The following is an 18,403-nucleotide window of genomic DNA, read 5'->3' as shown; positions in this document are numbered from 1 at the left end:
TTATCCCCTTTACTTGGAATCAGACTTGTGTTGCAGTCTGACATTTCTCCCAGCCTTAGCAAGCTCCCTCTCTATTTTCTCCCACATAAGCTTCTCCCTTAATAAAATGTATTTATTAATGTTAATACCATCTTGGTGTCTTCTTCTTGGAGGACCCAATAACACAATAGCCAAGAAGTTTAAGAAGAAATTGGGGGAACACACTCTACTTAATATCAAGATTTGTTATAAAAGCACAGTAATTAAAACAGTGTTTTGACACAGGTTTAAAGAAATTGATCCAAAGAATAGAACAGAGAGCCTAGAAACCTTGCAATGCACGCACATACACAGACAATTTAACAAATGTGGCTCTAAAGGAGAGCGGGAAAGAGACAATATTATAATAAATAATGCTGGAATATTGGATTTCTGTATGAGGGGGGAATGAAACAACACCTATTTCACACTTCATACAAAAGTCAATTCCAGGTGTACTGTAAACCTGAATGTAAAAGAAAACAATAAAGCTTCTAGAAAATAATACAGGAAACCGTCTTCACAACCCAGTGCAGGAAAAATCTTCCTAATCAGGACACAAAAAGCACTAACCAATAAGGAAAAGATTGCTATTCAGACCTCGTTAAATTAAGAACATTTTCACAAAACAACCATTTAAAGGTTGGAAAGGCAAACCACAGAGAGGGAGAAGATCTTTGCAATACATACAACTGATGATGGCATCATACCCAAAACATAAAAAGAACTCCTATGAAATTGCAAGAAACAAACACTCCAAAAGAGAAAAATGGCAAGAATCTTGAACAAGCAATTCACAGGAGGAGCCCCGCTCCATTCAATATCAGAGAACGGCAAATTAAAATCACAGTGAGACATCACTATATACCCATCAGAATGTACAGGAAGTGCAAAAGTACCAAGACTGAAAAATATACAGGAGTTACAAAAACGGGCAAATGTATACTGTTTGAACTGATGAATCCAAGTGTGGGTGAGGATGTGAAGCGACAGGAACTCTCACATTGAGAGCAGGAGTATAATTTTGGTAGGACACTTTGGAAAACAGGTTGGCACGACATACTATAGTTGAAGATAGGCATACCCTAGAATTCAGCAATTCTACTTCTAGGTGGAACAAAATGCATATTCAGAGAAACATGATTCTTACAGTCCCAAAATGGAAATTACTCAGATGTCTATTAATAGCAGAATGGATAAAACACATGGTAATGCATGGTAACTTCATGCAACGGACTATACCAAAATGAAAATGTGGCAGACTACTACTGCTCTAAGTATATGCATGAATTTCTCAAACATAATGTTAGGACACACATTTCAAAAAAAAAAAACAGTAAGATTCTATTTATTAAAAAATCAGAATTAAGCAACACTGTATCATTCAGAGGTGAGTACATACATGGTAGAATTATGAAGAAAAGCATGATTACCGTGAAGTCAGGGTAGTGGTATCCTCGAGGGGAAAGGGAGTGTGGTGTGAGTGGGAAGAGGCATGAGGTGGGGTTTACCGAGACGCTGACAAAGAGCAATAATTACACGTGTGTTTGCTTTTTTTGTTATTTATTGACCCATAAAGTTTTGCGTCGTGAACTTTTCTCAATGTTTGTCTCACTTCAAAATAAATAAGCTTGACTTGGTTAATTGGTTTGGCAATGAGAACTAGCTTTCTCATCTAGGATATCTGGGGAATATTTCCCAAGGTTTGGATGAAAATATGTTTAAAGCATTCATTGAGACAAAAGCATTTCATCAAAAATATTATGTTAGTAAGAATAAACTGAAATTTGTGTTTGGATTTTTCCCAGATCTTTTTCAGAATATCAGTTCAAACAAATGTCTCTCTGTAAAGGAATGAGAGGGCAATTAATAGTCATTTGATAGGTCTTAGTACAAGCCTTTTTGATATACTTCCCAGAAACTGAAAACATGAATTACTCCAATGATTGGGTTGCAAATCCTTTGTGAATCAATGATTTCTAATTCTTTGCTTTCAACAAAACTTGACAACTTAAACTAGTAGCTGATACAATGTTTAAAATGACTTTTGATGACATATCATTATGTGATTTTTAAGCATGTAACTCACAAAAAGTTCAAAGAATTTTATGACAATGTTATAATAAAATATGTTCCATCCCTATTTACTGTTTATGTGAACAAGGTTTCCTAGTGCTTATCTCTATAAAAATAATCAATAGGGAGAGAAATTAGCTGTGCTCTGTCTCATCCTAGCAACAAGAAATATTCAACCATGAATAAATGAACCAATTAATTTTTAAATGTTATTAAGATGTGGATTTCCATTTTTCTTATGTTTATGCTTGTTATGTATAAAAATTTTAATTCATTCATATTGTTTACTCAACTGTATATTCGTTAAGATTGTAATATAGCTCAATCCAGGACACATATTCAATCTTTGAAGATATATGATCACAAGAAATAATAAAAGATTTTAATTTGTGTGTGTGTGTGTGTTTAATTTTATTGCAGAGACACAAAATAATCTACAAAAACTGCCAAGCATAAAAAACATGTTCGAAGGAAATTCTGTAAGCTGCACAGAATAGAAACAAGAGTTCAAGAAGAAAAATGAATCATCTAAAATTTGACTGTTAAAGAGTTTGTTCATGTATTTTTCAAAAAAAATTTTAATAGAGGTACTGGGGACTGAACCCAGGACCTCGTGCATGCTAAGCACACACTCTTCCACTGAGCTATACCCTCACCCTGTTCATGTGTTTCTAAAAGGATGATAATTAAGTATAAGCATACTATGAAATTTAATTTCTTCAAATACATTTTAAAGTGACATGACAGTTTTAGAATGTTAAGAGTTTCATTAAGTCAGAATTTGCAACTACTTAAACTTATCAAAAATTTCCAATGTCAACTTAAAAATGTGCACCAAGGTACATAGTGCTGGGTTCTGGCAAGTGCTTCCAGGCAGAAAGCCAGGCAATCGGAGGGCTCAACTCTCAGTTAAACCAGGCCTAAGCTAACTACTGGTGCGTGATATTCCCCTGGCCATGTGGTTCTGAAATGGGAATTTAAGGGGCGAGGAGGAGGGGAATGTATCTTCCCCTCTCCTAATGTTTCCCTCCCTTGGAGGAAAATCTATTAATGTGGTTGCTGACCTCTCTCTACCCCTTTACTCATTTTGCCTTGGGAGAAGCAGTCTCCTATCTAAGAGGAAGTCAGGGAAGATGACGCAGGGCGTGCTCAGCTCAGCTCATCTCCTCTCCACAGCGAGCCGCCCAGGGAGAGCGCACTCTGCCTTCTCCACACCAGGAGATGCCTGCCGTGGCAGGCTTCCCATATCAGAGACCTCAGCTGTGTAAATCGGCCTAAGTCGGGGGTTCTGGAAGCAGGTCTGTTGTGTTTTACACTCAGTTATAGCCTCCAAGAGTACATTTTACCCTTCAGTTTTATGTACCAACATTCGTATGACTCAGAAGGAATGCTGCCTCCTGAGGGGAGGGGTGCTCCTCAGAGACCATTACACACACGACCCAGTTCAGACCTGGGACACACAAGGGCAGGTGTCGTGGATGATCTGGGGAAACTCTTCCCTCCTCAAGAATCTTTTTCTGTGGTTGTAGTGAGAACAGGGCATCCTGCAGCCACCTCAGCCCAAGCCTCAGGGTGAAGCCAGCACCGGAAGGAGGACAGAGCCGAGAGCAGCACAGAGAAACCTCGGTGCCAATGCCTGTCCAGGCTTTGGACTTTGCAATTACAGGAGCCAGTATGTCTCCTTTATGATTTAAGTCAGTTTGAATTTTGCTTTCTTTCACTCGGTCACTAAAAGCACCCTAGGAGACACAGTTCTTATTCAGATTAAAAGTACTTTTTACTTTTATTACCTCATTTGATTCTCTCGAAGTGGTCAAGGGTTATGGCAGATGAGGAAACTGAGAGCTAGAAACGTAAATGACTTGCTTAAGATCACATGGTAGAAAAATAGTAACAAGGATGGGACCCAAACCCAGGCTGTGGCCCTTTGTGATTGGGGGCCTGGGTCCCAGAGCCCTCTCCCCACCCACACCCGCCCCTGTACACACACACACCCGCAGCCCTGGGCTGGGACAGGCCTCAGTTATTACTTCTGACTGTCCATGTTCAGGGTGCAGGCTGTGCTCAGAAAAGTCCTGATGCCTAGCCCAGGGTGCCCAGCCCACTGAGTCCTGCAGGGCAGCAGGGGTTGCACGGCCATCCTGGCCGTCCCCAGGGAAGAACGGACCCTAAGGCCTCAGTGGTTTAGGGCGAGGCTCACAAACCACCACACTCCCTGCTACAGTTTTGCTGCTCCCCTGGGCTTTTCTCCTGGCCACTAGCCCCAAAGATAATGCCAATAACTGGTGCTTCTCCAGACGGGCTTCTCCGGGCTGCCAGGGACGGCAGCTCCGGGAGCCTGGCCTGGCCTGTAGACTAGCGCCATCGCCTGGTGGGGAGCGGGAGTGACATGCTCCTTTTCAACTCTCCTCCATCCAAGTCCCCAGAGCCAGGGGCCTTTCCCAGAGCCCTTGCTGTGACCCCTGACCTCTGGGAGTATGTGAAGGGGACAGAGACGTGAGGCACAATATCCACACACAGAGCCTATCGTCTGGTTGGGGAAAAGTGTCAGGCCAAAGGAGGGCAAAGGTGCTCAAGACGAAACACCAGCCAGCGGAGGTAAGCTTCTGTGCAAACAGGTCTGCTGACTCGGGAGGAGGTGAGGAGAGGCAGATGCCGGGGCCCGGCTCAGCCTCCGGCAGAAGGTGCCTCTAACACAGGAGTGAGTGTACGTGTGCGCTTTGGAGCTGGACAAGCTAGGTTTGAATCTCAGCTTATCCATAAGCCAGGAGTGTGTGTGGGGCCTCTAGCAAGTTACTGTTCTTCTCGCAGGCACATTTCCCGAGTCGGTAAGAGAGGGTAAGAACACTTGCCATCACAACTTGTGTTGTTGTGGGGACTAAATTAAACACTGGACGTGGAGCACTCGACATGGTGCTCAGAACAGAATCTGTTCTTAAAAGAAACCCATTAATAATAGGGAACCAGAGATCAAGAATGATTACTTTTAAAAATACAAATTAGAACAGATTCCATTTCATTTCTATAAGAACATCCCTCTTGGTTCTTACTCGTGTTCTTGAGTAGCAGAGAAAGGAGCAGAGTGGCCAGAGCGGAGGAGGGGCTGGCCCGGCGCTCTGCACCTATTTTACTTAAGCCGCAGCCTTGGAGAGAGCCTGTAGAAATGCCACCGAGCGCTGTGGAGGGGGCAAGGACCAGGCGCACGAGCACTGCCGGCTTGGGAGAGGCCCTCCCTGTTCCCTGTTATCTAGGCGCGCCATCTCCTGTAATCCTCACAACGCCCGCGAGTAAGTGCTATTACTGTCTCTACTTTAGAGGTGCGGAAGCTGGGGCACCCAGAGACTAGGGGACCAGCGCAAGGTCACACTGCTTCGAAGTAGTGAAACTGGGATTGGAGCAGAGCAGTCTGGTCCCAGAGCTGCTCTACTCCCAAACAATAGACAAGAACTGCCTCTGTGACCTGGGAAGTGTTCATTCCCATTTCTAATAAAAAATAAAAAATAAAATAATTTTAAAAATAATAAATCTTTTAAAAATCCCCATTTCTCAGATGAGAAAACTGCTGTTCAGAGAGGTGACATAACTTTTGCAAGTTCACACAGCAGTCACTGGCAGAGAGAGGATAGTCCTATTGGCAGAGATAGGATAGGAGTTTAAGCTGTGATTTTTAGGCAACTGAGTCTCCTATTTAATTAAACTTGGGATCCAGAAAGTAAAAGCCAGCCCCTCCCCAGTAGTGGGAACTGTAAAAGGTGAGCCGAGGGCCCTGTCAGCAGCCATATTTCCCACAATGCAGCAGAAGCTGGTGTCTGGTGAGAGACAGTAAAACCACACAGAGAGAGGCAAAAACAAGGCTCTGCTGCCAGACTCAGGTCCTGGTTCCAGCCATTTCTGAAGTCCAGCTGCACCTTGCCCTTTCAAAGATTTGGCTGTTCAAATTCAGAATTTGATTCCAAGAGCCAATAAAGCCTCTCTGTGTCCCCAAGTTGTTGTGAGTTGGGTGTCAGGCATTTGCTCAACCAAAATGAGTTCTTGAAGAGAAGGTGGCATTTAGAAACAAGCTGAAACCAGAAGGCTGGGGCACCGGGAAGAATGACAGAGGGGCAAAGAGAAGGTGAGCGAGGCAGAGTACCGATGGGCACAAAGCTAGGAGGGCCATTAGCTCACCCTCCTCAACCCCAGTGCTGCCCGGTTCCTAAGCCTGGCTCTTAGCCCCCAGACTGCCCCCAAACAGCCATGAAAACATTGCGAACTGGCGCTTTTGAACATTTCCTGTTCCAAACGCACATGAGTTTCACAGCCCTTCTGAATTCCATGTGTAGACACTCATTTATCCAGTTTCTCCTTAGAAAAGGCCCACTTCCAATAAATTTTCATACCAGCTAGAAAAACACCCCCTCTTCCAGAACCCCTGTGTACTCTCCCTGAACATCTGCTCCTCCGGCCCCCCAGGCTACCGCACCAGCCTGGCAGGGTGCTTCTCGGAAGGCAGATGGTACCAGCCCAGAGCTGACCCCCGCCCGGCCCTCAGGAAGGCAGGGCTGCTGATGAGTTTGCCGGGTCTGCGCTGAAGCACCTGGCCCACGCGACCAAGATGGAGTCTGCTTCGTCAAACCGTTCACAGACCAACAGGCAGCCCTCCACACAGGCCACCCCAAGGCTGCTGTTAGTCACCCGGGCATTTAAGTTTTGCTACAGATGAGGAATGAGCCAAGAACATGGAATAATCCTTTCCTTTAGAGAGAGAAAAATGGGACCTGGGGGTGTTACTTGACTTGCCTAAGGTCACCAGCCAGTTGACAAAGAAGCTCTCGCTGGGGCAGGTTTCCTGGTGTTGGTGGCCGTCCTGGTCCAGGCAGCATGCTTGGCATTCTGGCTGTAATCAGTGTCGAGTCACACTCCCCACCTTCTCTTCCCCTCCACCACCCTAATGTCACTTTCCCTCTGAGCCCAAACTAGAGATCTGGTTTAATCCCATCAATCTGTCATTTATTGACTCATTCATTCAATGTGTGGCAGGGACGTGGGTCATCTGACCAAATCCTTCCTGTCCGGTTTCAATGGGCTCTTTGATTCTAAGGAACAGAAAGTGGCTCTAGCTAACTGAAGCAAAAATTTTTTAAAAAGAAAGAAAGAAAGATCTTTTTTGGAGATGGGGAAATTCACAGAATTGAAGAAAAACTGAAGACTTGGGTCCCTCACAGGGCAGGTTCCAGAGATCTTAGGAGCAAGAACCCCTGGGCAGTGTCTTGAGGGTCACACACCCCTATCTCCCACAGCCCCGCTCCCCGCTGGCAGAAAATTAGGTGCCGACTGTTGTCAGTGTTTTGGTGGAATCAAGAGTCAACCCCCAGATAACGCTGAGACCCACTTCAGCACAGAACGCCCTGGAGGGCTTGCTAAACACAGACTGCTGGGCCCTACACCCGAAGTTTCTGATTCTGACATAGGACTCCAGAACTTTGCATTTCTAACAAGCTTCTAAGCAAGCCTGGTGCTGCCGGTTCAGAGACTACACTGTGAGAGCCATCGGTCTAGAGAAACCCAGCCTGAGGTTGTGTGTCACTCTTAGACGAGGAACCCAAGGCTCCTTGAGAAACAGTCCCACCACGGCTGTACTCAGTGCGATCAGCCAAGTCCCACAGGGCTGGACTCAGTGAGATTTCCAAAATAAAGTCAGGACACTGTGACTAAAAGGGAGAATGGATGTCAGTTAGGCAGGAGAAAACACAGACGTGCGTTATTCACACATTTGGGGAAGACTCTCAGGCTTTGCTGTGTCGCTGGGTTTAACAGCCCCCAATTACGCCCACTGCTATTCCCAAGGTTGAGGACTCTCCTTGCAATCTTGAAGGAGAACAAGATCTCCCCCTCAGGCAGGCAACAGGTTTACTGCATGCCTGTTATCCGACAGGCCCAATGTTTTTACTGGCAAAACAGCAGCAAAAAAGGCAAACATCAGCTCTCAAGGAGCTTTAGTGGGTAATCAAAATGAAACTTAGTTCTACAGATAGATCTCTATAGCATGCAACAGTGAGGTTATCACCTCCCCCATTCTAGTTAACATGCTTCTATTAATATGGCCTGAGAAGATCTTAGGTTTCTCAGTAGCCACATCCAACCACTGACATGTTACCATTATTCAAAACCATTTAGTGAACATTTACAGTATATCCAGCCCCATGCCATACATCCTGGGAGTCTCGGTGTCTTACGGGCTGCCATTAGTCTCACTGAAATGTTGATTAACTGGAAAGCAGACAAGATCCCCAGATCCTAAATTGGACACCCAATAATCATCACCTATCCCATTGGGAACACTCAGATCCTCTGCACTAGCAGAACCCAGACTGGGAGGCAGGACCCACAGGTTGAGCAGTCTGGCTTCACATCTCTATGTTGTAATATGGAGTCTGCTGCTCTGGAGCCTCCCCCAACCACAGAAGACAGGGCTCCCTACCCCCCACTTTCTCTAAGGGCTTTATGAATGGTCAGCTCTGAGTTGGGAGTCAGGAGAAGAGCTGAAGCATTGAAGACTCCTGCACTGGAAGAGCCTTAACAATCACCTTAGCCTGATCATCTCATTCAACAAAAGACCTTTGGTGTGCTCAGGTTCACACAATTGATAGATGACAATCAGATTCCAGAACCCAGGTCCTCCCCTGCCTTAAAATCCAGTGTTCTCTCTAGCACACCACGAGAAGAGGAGGTAGTGAAGCAAGGGAGAGACAGAGAGAAGGCATCACATTTACACATGAACTAGTCCACTCAGGAGACATGGATGGAAAAGGGCAAGAAAAGACACTTACATGTCATTAAGCAGTTGATGCAATTTAAGCAGCATATCAGGGGAGAACCTTTGGTGCCTATAACAAAAGAGTCTGAGACAGAGCATTCCTCAGCTGGCCCAGCCACAGAAACAGTGGGCAAACACAGCTCAAAGCTCAGAAAGCTTTTGTTCTTAAACTTGCAATTGGCAAGGGAGCAAGACAAGGAGCAAAATCTCAGGGAGTCAGGGCACTGGGGCCAGTTGCATTAAGGTGATCTGTTGGTCAGAGGGTCCAGATACAGTTACTCTGAGAGGAAAGAAGGCTTGTTAACCAGCTCTGCGGGAGAAAGGAAATGAGGACTGTCTCTTTCCACGCCAGAGCTCCATTTAACACGTGCAAAAGGAATGTAGAGACTGTGTGTGCACGGGTGTGGAGCATCTGGGTGGATAAAAGGAAGGAAGGCGCTTCTGTCCTGGAGCACCTGATCTTCTGGTGCCCGGTTTTCCCAAGAGAAACGCTGAATTTCCTGGGCTGGTCATCGTAAGAGCTAATACGTGTGCAGTGCTTACTACTTGCCAGACATTGTTCTGAGCACTCTGTAGACATTAACTCCTCACAATAACACTCTGAGGGTACAATTACTATCCCCATTTTACATCCGAGTAAATTTTGCCACAGAGAGGCTGAGGAGGTTGTCCAAGGTCACACAACCAGTGCACCTAAGCTGGGACTGAAGCCAGGCCGTCTGGCTAGCAGAGCTGGCGAGTTGCTGCTGATGCGGCGTGCCCATACAAATCCTCAGGGCGCCCCACTGCTCGGGCTTCTGACCTGCCTAAACTCTCCAACTTGAACTATCGCTGATATCACCACAAAGCACCTCAACACATTCTGGCGATGATAAAATGTTTTGATGGTTTTGCTTGTTGCTTAGAGAGCTCTTACATAGAGCCCAAATGCAATGTTTTAAGGTTTCTTAAAAGACGTAGAATTGGCACATCAGTATAGTGTATGAACAGTCATTTATTTTCTTCCTGTTTCACACAACCCATGATGTAATGAGGAGTTGCATTTGACCCTCAACTCAAGGAGCGACCACCTCTGAATCCTAAATCAGCCCCAAAGATGATGTGTCTCACCCAGCAACACTTCCTAACCTGGTGCCATGCCGGCCACTCAGGGGATACCAGTGGATCAGATATGATCTCTGTCCTCAATGAATTCACAGTCTCCTGGAACCAGAGTGCAAACAACAGTTACAACACAGTGAGTGGTACCACAGAAAGGTCCAAATGCTTCAGCTACAGAGAGAGAGAGAACCTAGCTCTTTGGAGAGGAGCAGGAAAAGAAGCTGAGGAGCCTGGGGTTTGACTGTACACAGCTAAACAGTCTGGACAGTCTCGCAGGAGGTGGGCAGACACTGAGAGGCTTGAGGTGGGGGCACAGTTTAAAAAGGCCACCCTTCTAGATGTATGGAGGGCAGACTGGAAGGGAGAAGGACCAGGAGGAGCAAAACCAGTTAGGTGATGACTGCAGGTAAGAGGCAGACGCACTGGAGATAGAAAAGAAACCATGGATCAAGGACAAAAAATTAGAGGTGATAAAAATAGGGCCTTTTTCTCCTGTGGGGTTCACTTCAGCTTCAGCTTCATTCATTCCGATCATAGCTGAAGAATCACAGAGACCTCGTTTTTAGGTTAGGTAATTTCAAGCTTCCAGGAAACACCTGATTTCCAGGAAATCAGATCAGAGGACCAGAGTTCAAATCATGTCCATAAAATCATACAACATGCCCTTGGGGAAATCACTTTCTTTCTCCGAAGCTTGGTTGCATCATCTGCAAAGTGGGAATCATGACCTCTGCCCCCAGCCTGTCATGGCATCAGCTCACTTGGGTGCCAAAACCATCTCATCTCTTTTGATCTTTCCTAACAGTAATAATATCAACCTGAACAATTTCCTGAGCACTTACTATGTGCCAGGCACTATTCTAGCATGCATTAACTCATTTGATCCTCACAACAACCTCAGGAAATAGGTAGTTACTATTCTCATTCTGCAGATAAAGAAACTGAGGCAGAAAGAGATGCAGTAACTTGTCAACTCCTCTTAGCGGCAGAACAAGGATGTGAACCCAGTAGAGCCACCTATCATACTGCCTAAGCACTTGCCCTCCCTTCTGTACAGGAAGTCTAGGCTCTCCCTCGGAGCCCTCCCTTCTCCCCGGCATCCTCTAAGAATACTTCAGTCCGGCTATCTGGCAGCCCTCTGCTGCCACTGTTGGGTGCCGTCACAAGGTGTCACTCTCGAAAGCCACTCCCACAAGGTCGGTTCAGGTGGTGTGTTGGTTCCTGTCTGAGCTACAGTGGGGTCCCACACTGGGGCTCTGAGACTTCACTTCTTCCCTACTTCTCAACTACGTGCTTAGATATTGTTCCTCAAGTCACGCTGGGGGTGGGGGGCTCTGAATCCAACAGGTTTTTCAGACTCCCTTTTCCTTTCTGGCTGGTCTCTTTTGGATCCTGGGGGGTCCTTTCCTACCAGAATGCCGTGAGCAGAGCCATGTCATTTGACCTCACCTAACTTCAAGGTTCAGGGAGCCACTGAACTTGAGGGTGAAATACCTTTACACACAGGAGACCCCCCCTCCCCAGGCAACTTGTATAACCTGGTTCATGCCCTCTGAGACTGACTACTAAAGGGGAAAGCAGCATTTTCTTTTCTTTTTTTTTTTTTTAACATTTTTTTATTGAGAAAAGCTGCATTTTCTAAACACACACACATACACACACACTCAAAAAACAAAACAAAACAAAACAAACAATATGCCCTGTTGTACTCCTTTAATGGGTGTAAATTGCCCTTGTCTACACACAGCTAACGGGCTCCACAGCACATGTTCTGCTCACTGACAGGTAGACACGCTAGAAGATTCCTTCTCTATTCACATCTAACGAGGCGATTACATACTTTATAGCCATTAGGAACCCTCCTCTGTACCAGTAAAAGCTTCCCACAACAGATGTTAGGACATTCCAAGGGGCCACCAAGATCTTACGGAGTGTGTTGAAAGTGTGGGCTCAATTTAGAAGGCTGAACACAGTTTTCTGCCCCGGGCAGAGAGAGCCTGAGGTTGAAGTCTGTTATAACCCTCTGCGGAAAACAGTCCCAACAGCAATTCTCGGCCCGAGCAGGGGATGCCACAGAAAACCAGATGCATCCTGAGGTGTCACTATGATGAGTGCAGCTAGATTTAGCAAATAAAAACAGAAAATACCCAGTTAAACTTGAATATCAGATAAACAACCAATAATTTTTTAAATAAACATGCCACCTGCAATACTTGGGACATACTTTCTCTAAAAAAAAGTATTGGCTGTTTATCTGAAACTCAAATGTGACTGATCATCTTGTATTTTTTCAGTCTGAAGTCTGAAGTATAACCATGATCAGAAGCAAATCCAAGTCCTAAGAAAGCAAAGGTCAAAAGTACTTAACAGGTCAACACTTAAAATTTCATGTGTCTACTAAACACTGGTCGAACTTTTTAAAATTTTAAAACAGTGGTTCTTTGAGACTGGCTACCCGTTGGAATTAGCTGAGAATTTCTAAAAATATATATATAGATGCCCATGTCTATCCCTGAGGATTCATATTAAACTGAATCCATATTAATTCACATTAAAGCATTTAATAATTCACATTTTAAGAATTAATAATATTCCTATGAAACAGGCAATGGTAATGCACAAAGGGGATTGAGAACCACTCCCTTAAACTGAAGAGTTGTCTGTACCTGCCTCTTCAGCAGAAGACTTTTCAGAAGTGGTGAAGGAGAGAAGACTGATGTACTTTATTTGCTGTCATAAGCTTCCGTTAAACCCATCACTCACAGTAAGTTCACACTGAAAAGAGCCCTAAATGTATCAGGGAAAAATAGGCACAGAGATAGACCAATTACTGGTAGTTCCTGTTGTAAAAAATAACATTTCTAACCATATTCTTTGTCCTTGTAATTCTACTTTAGAGAATAAATTCTAAGGAAATATTCGGAAGTCCAGACAAATAATTATATGCAAAGATGCTAATTATATTATAATGAGGGGAAGTTGTACTTCCTGTAAATATCATTTCCCTTTAGCCTGAGAACTCTTGTATGATTTCTTGTAATGAAAGCCTACTAGAGCCAAGTTCTCTCAACTTTTTTTTCTGTGGGAAAATGTCTTTAATTTTTTTTTCATTTTTGAATGATTTTTCTTTCCTTTAGCATTTTAAGAAGCAATTCCAATGTCTTCTGGATTCTGCTGTTTTTTATTAGAAGTCAGCCATCATTCTTCTTATTATTATATCCTTAAATGTACATGTCCCTTTTCTCTGACAGTGCTTAAGATACTCTCTTTAACTTTGGTTTCAACAATTTGACTGTGATGTGCCTTGGTATGGTTTTCTTTGTATTTATTCTACTTCGGTTTTCCTGAACTTCTAAGATCTGTGAATATATTAGTATCTTCATTAATTTTTGAAAATTCTCAAGCATAATCCCTTCAAATATCCCTTCTGCCCCACTTTCCCTCTCCTCTCTTTCAAGGATTCTAAATACGTATATACTGTAGTGTTTTATATCGTCCTACAGTTCTCTGAAACTGTGTTGTAATTTTTTAAATTTAATTTAAATTCAATTTAATTTTTCTCTCCTTAGTCATTAGTTTGGATAAATTTTATTAACCTGTCTTCAAGTTCCTGATCTTTCCTTCTGTTGTATCTAGTCTGATGTTAAGTCCTTTAAATAAAATTTCCACTTCCGTTCTAGAATTTCCATTTTATTCTTTTATAGAGTTTCAGATTCTCTGTGGAAATTTCCCATCCTTTCATTTATTTTGCCCATCTTTTCCACTGAACACTTTAATAGAGTTATAATTCTTTGTCTCCTGATTCCAACATCTGGGTCCTTCCTGGTTCTGCTTCTAATGGCTATTTTTCCCTCTTGATTATGGGTCACATCTTCCTGCATTTTTACATGTTTTCTTTGACTGTGTGCTCATTGGTAAAGAACTGGTGGGCACGTGTGTGGGGTTCTCTTCCTTCCTGTCCCTGCTGCTGCTGTGTACTCAGTGAAGACTTAGAAAGAAGCAATGAGTTCTCCAAGGGAAATCTCTCTCTACCTTCATTCTCTGTCCTTTACCTTCATCAGGCCAGGGCCATGCAGTGGGTGAAGCCCTACAGATAAGAACTGGCAGGTAGATGCCATTTTGCATACAGTACGTCATCCCAGCTCATGGAAATGTCAGCCTGCTCAGCTAGTTTCTCAATGCATCTTCAAAACCACCCCATCTACCATGGGTCTGCTCTCCTATCCACCATACCCCTTTGATGAAAGCAGCCTTATGTCTCATTCTCCTAGTAAGGGCTCTTTCCACTCTGGAATTTATTTCATTTTAAATTCTGGCTTAAAAACCAGCTCAGTGGGGCAGGGAGAGGGGAGGCGGGGTATAGCTCAGTGGTAGAGTGTGTGCTTAGCATGCATAAGGTCCTGGGTTCAATCCCTAGTACCGCCAATGAAAAATAAATAAATAAATGAACCTAATTACCTCTCCCTACCTGCAAAAAAAATATATATATATATAAAATAAATTCTAAAGGGTTTTTAACAACTATGATTTTATAGTGCATTCGAGTTACTCACATTGTTACAATGAGAGTCAGAAGTGGTCTCTTACAAATTTCTATATCCTGGAAATGGAAGTCCAAAAGTTTTTCAAAAAGACTTATGAATTGAAAATATGGAGAGAAAGGGTGAGAAGGAAGCCTCTGACATCAGTAGACTATGAGATTATCCATTTCCTCTCCATATCTGAGACCAAATTTAATGCTAAACTGACTCAGGGAAAACACCCCAGGTCACTTGGCTAGGTCTGTATCCCTGCTGAGAAAGCCCAAGAAGGCCAATGTATCAAATGCTCACTGCAACAAAAACACCTGTCTTTAAAAGGCCACGTGTCTTAAAATGGAATGTGGGAAAAATGGAGCAAAAACTAATTTACTCTTATTTCACCAAACAGGATTTCCAATATCATTTAAAATGCCCTTTATCCCCATTCCAATATATTTCCACTTCTTAATCCTGCTAAACTAGAACCAAATCCAGAAGCCCATTTCTCTAACAAACCCGCCAAATACAAAGAGACAGTTTATCTTTACACATGCCAAAAAAACTTGGATCTGCTAGTATTTTTAGCATAAACTATTTCACATGAAGGAAAACAGAAGAGAAAAAAGGAGTCTTACACAAGAGGCCCTTTGTAGCAACAAGTTTTCTGAGCAGGAGAGAGAACACAAAATCTGAAACGAAGACCTTCTTCCCCCAGAATATTCAGGCAACTGTTCTGGGTCTTACTATGTAGAAGGATACAGCTGGTAGAATCAGTAGGAAATTACCTAAAAATCCCCACTTCATTGGTTTTAAACAGTCTAGAAATTTATGGACACAAAAACCTTTTTAAAATCGGATGAGGAGGCACAATGGATGGGGCTACAGCCACATGAGCTTTGACATCCCCAGTGCCCTTCCATCAACAGACACGATTAGAACTGCAAAGATAAAAAAAAAAAACTGTCCAATAGGTGAAGCAGTGCTTAGAGGGAAGATCTAAAAGCAATCACCTAAGTTTCCATATTAAGAAAGTAAAAAGAAAAGATCAGCTTCAACCCAAAATAAATAAAGTGGAAAATGAAGACTAGAATAAGAATACTGAAATAGAAAATGGACAAACAGTAGCAATGAACCAATTAAACCAAAAGCTGTCTTTAAAAAATGTGATAAAACTGATAAACTTCTAAACTTACCAAGCAAAAGCACAAACTACCCATGTCAGAAGTTACAGAGAAGATATAACTACAAGTCCTACAAATATTAACATAATAAAAAGGAATAACATAAACAAATTTATGCCCCAAAACCCATTAACATAATGAAATTACCTATCCTTAAAAAGGGCAAATAACAAAAACTGACATAAGAGAGATCATCTAATGATCAACAGGCACGTGAAAAGATGCTCGTTAATGCTAATTATCAGAGAAATGCAAATCAAAACTGCAGTGAGGTATCACCTCACACCAGTCCAAATGGCCATCATTAAAGTCCACAAACAATAAATGCTGGAGAGAGTGCGAGAAAGGGAAACCCTCCTACACTGCTGGTGGGAAATGTAATTTGGTGTAGCCATTATGGAAAACAGTATGGAGACTCCTTTAAAAACTAGAAACAGACTTACCATATGATCCAGCAATCCCACTCCTGGGCATATATCCGGAGAGAACACTAATTCGAAAAGATACACGAATCCCAATGTTCAGAGCAGCACTATTTACAATAGCCAAGACATAAAGCGACCTAAGTGTCTATCGACAGATGATGGGATAAAGAAGCTGTGTTTTATATATTACAGACACACACTACTCAGCCATAAAAAAGAATGAAATAATGCTATTTGCAGCAACATGGATTAACTAGAGATTATCATACCAAGTGAAGTAAGTCAGACAGAGAAAGACAAACATCATATGATATCACTTATATGTGGAATATAAAAATGATACAAATGAACTTATTTACAAAACAGAAACATACTCAGAGAAATAGAAAACAAATTTATAGTTATCAAATGAGGGGAGAGGGCTAAAATGGGAGTTTGGGATTAGCAGATACAAACTACTATATATAAAACAATAAACAACAAGGTCCTACTGTCTAGCACAGGGAACTACATTCAATAGTTGGTACTAACCTACAATGAAAAAGAATACAAATATATATATAAAACTGAATCACTACGCTGTACACCAGAACCTAACACAACATTGTAAATCAACTTTACGTCAATAAAAAAAGAGATCATCTAAATGATATACTATACTTATAAAAAAAATTCAATTTATTTGAAAAAAAAAAAGAAAATAATAGCCCAGATGGCTTCACTGGTGAAATTTATCAAACATTTAAGGAAGAAATAGCACCAATCTTACACTAAAATTTTCATAATAGAGGTGAAGGGAGCACTTCCCACATCATTTTACGATGCCAACATTATCCTGAAAAGGAAAACAAAGTTATTACAAGAAAAATAAACTACAAATATCTCTCATGAACATAAATTCTTAACAAAATACTAGCAAATTGAATCCAGCAAAGTATAAAAAGGATACTTCTACATGGGATACTACATGGCTTTTTCCCAGCGATGCAGAATTGGCTTAACATTTGGGAAAAAAATCAGTGTAATTCATGACATTAACAGAATAAAAGAGAAAAATCATGATCACCACAAGATACACAAAAAAAAACTTAAACAACTGTTTGTGATTTAAAAACACTCTCAGCAAAACACTGGAACAGAAGGGGACTTTCTCAGCCTAATAAAGGTACCTAGAGGAAAAGACCCTAAAGCTTCTGCATGGGAACAGAAAAATGCACCAAGGGAGGAGAGAGAGTTGCCTAAGAAAAGAACAGGACATTCCAAAAAGAGTAATTCTAGTCCCACAAGAGACAAAAACCCTTCATGATTATAAAGCCGCTTATGACACTACATGCTCAAGGGGAGAGACAAAATCTGTGGATAAAAATCCTTGTAGGGATCATGAGAAGCATATCCAAGAAGCAAGGAACAGCCAAGAATCAAGCAGCAAAACATAACAGTATACATATCCTTAACCCACTAGACACACAGATTGGAAAACTGCAGTTTCATGGGCAAACTGACAGGGATGATCTCCAGCCGAAACCCCAGTTAAGCCACTCCTCCTGACCTTGCCCTGACTTATCAGAGGAACTGGTGAAGCTGCTTCTGACCCAGACTATGAAGAAGGTGGCAGCGAAAGTAACGTTATCTGTAAAAGAAGAGGAAGCTTCAGGGAAAAATGTCTAAGGAACTGAACAGTAACGTGATGGAGCAAGCAAAAGAGTCCGGACACAGCAGCAGTCGGCCAGGCGGGCTTAGCAGGAGTCGGAGCTGAGGCAGCCCCAGTGTCAGCCCAAGTACAAGTCAGAGCCCTTCTGCAAGCCAAGCCCGAGGTCCCAGGAGCAACAGCATCACAAACCACACGATCATTAGGAACGAATTTAACAAAACAGGTACACAAGACCTGTGTACCAAAAAACTGCAAAACACTGCTAAGAGAGAGTCAGGGGGACTTAAGTAAAGAGACGGATATGCCACGTGCACGGAGACTCAATATTGTTAAGATGTCAGTTTTCTCAGAATTCACCTACAGAATCAAAATGATCCCATTCACATTCCAGCAGGCTTTTGGGTAGAAATTGACAAACTTATTTTAAAAGTTACACGGAAATGCAAAGAATTTAGAACAGCCAGGACAATTTTTAAGAGAACAAAGTAAGAGCACATCAAACACTACCTGATTTCAAGACTTCCTAGGAAGTTACGGTAACCAAGGCAATGTGGCAGCCAGTGATTTCCATGAGCCCGAGCTCACTGCTCTACTTCATTTGCTGTAAAATGAGTTCCTTGGTCAGATGTAATGCA

The 18,403-nt window shown here is 42.6% G+C and overlaps 1 pseudogene; it reads left to right on the top strand.

Annotated features, from left to right (window-relative positions):
• Nucleotides 1-18,059, top strand: part of LOC105092499 (E3 ubiquitin-protein ligase RBBP6-like) — a 48,809-nt pseudogene extending 30,750 nt beyond the window's left edge.
• The last annotated feature ends 344 nt before the right edge of the window (nt 18,060-18,403 follow it).

The sequence above is a fragment of the Camelus dromedarius genome, chromosome 8 (assembly GCF_036321535.1).
Source record: "Camelus dromedarius isolate mCamDro1 chromosome 8, mCamDro1.pat, whole genome shotgun sequence".
NCBI lineage: Eukaryota > Metazoa > Chordata > Mammalia > Artiodactyla > Camelidae > Camelus > Camelus dromedarius.
Note: the sequence above shows the minus strand (reverse complement) of the source record. Positions and strands in the feature narration are given on the sequence as shown.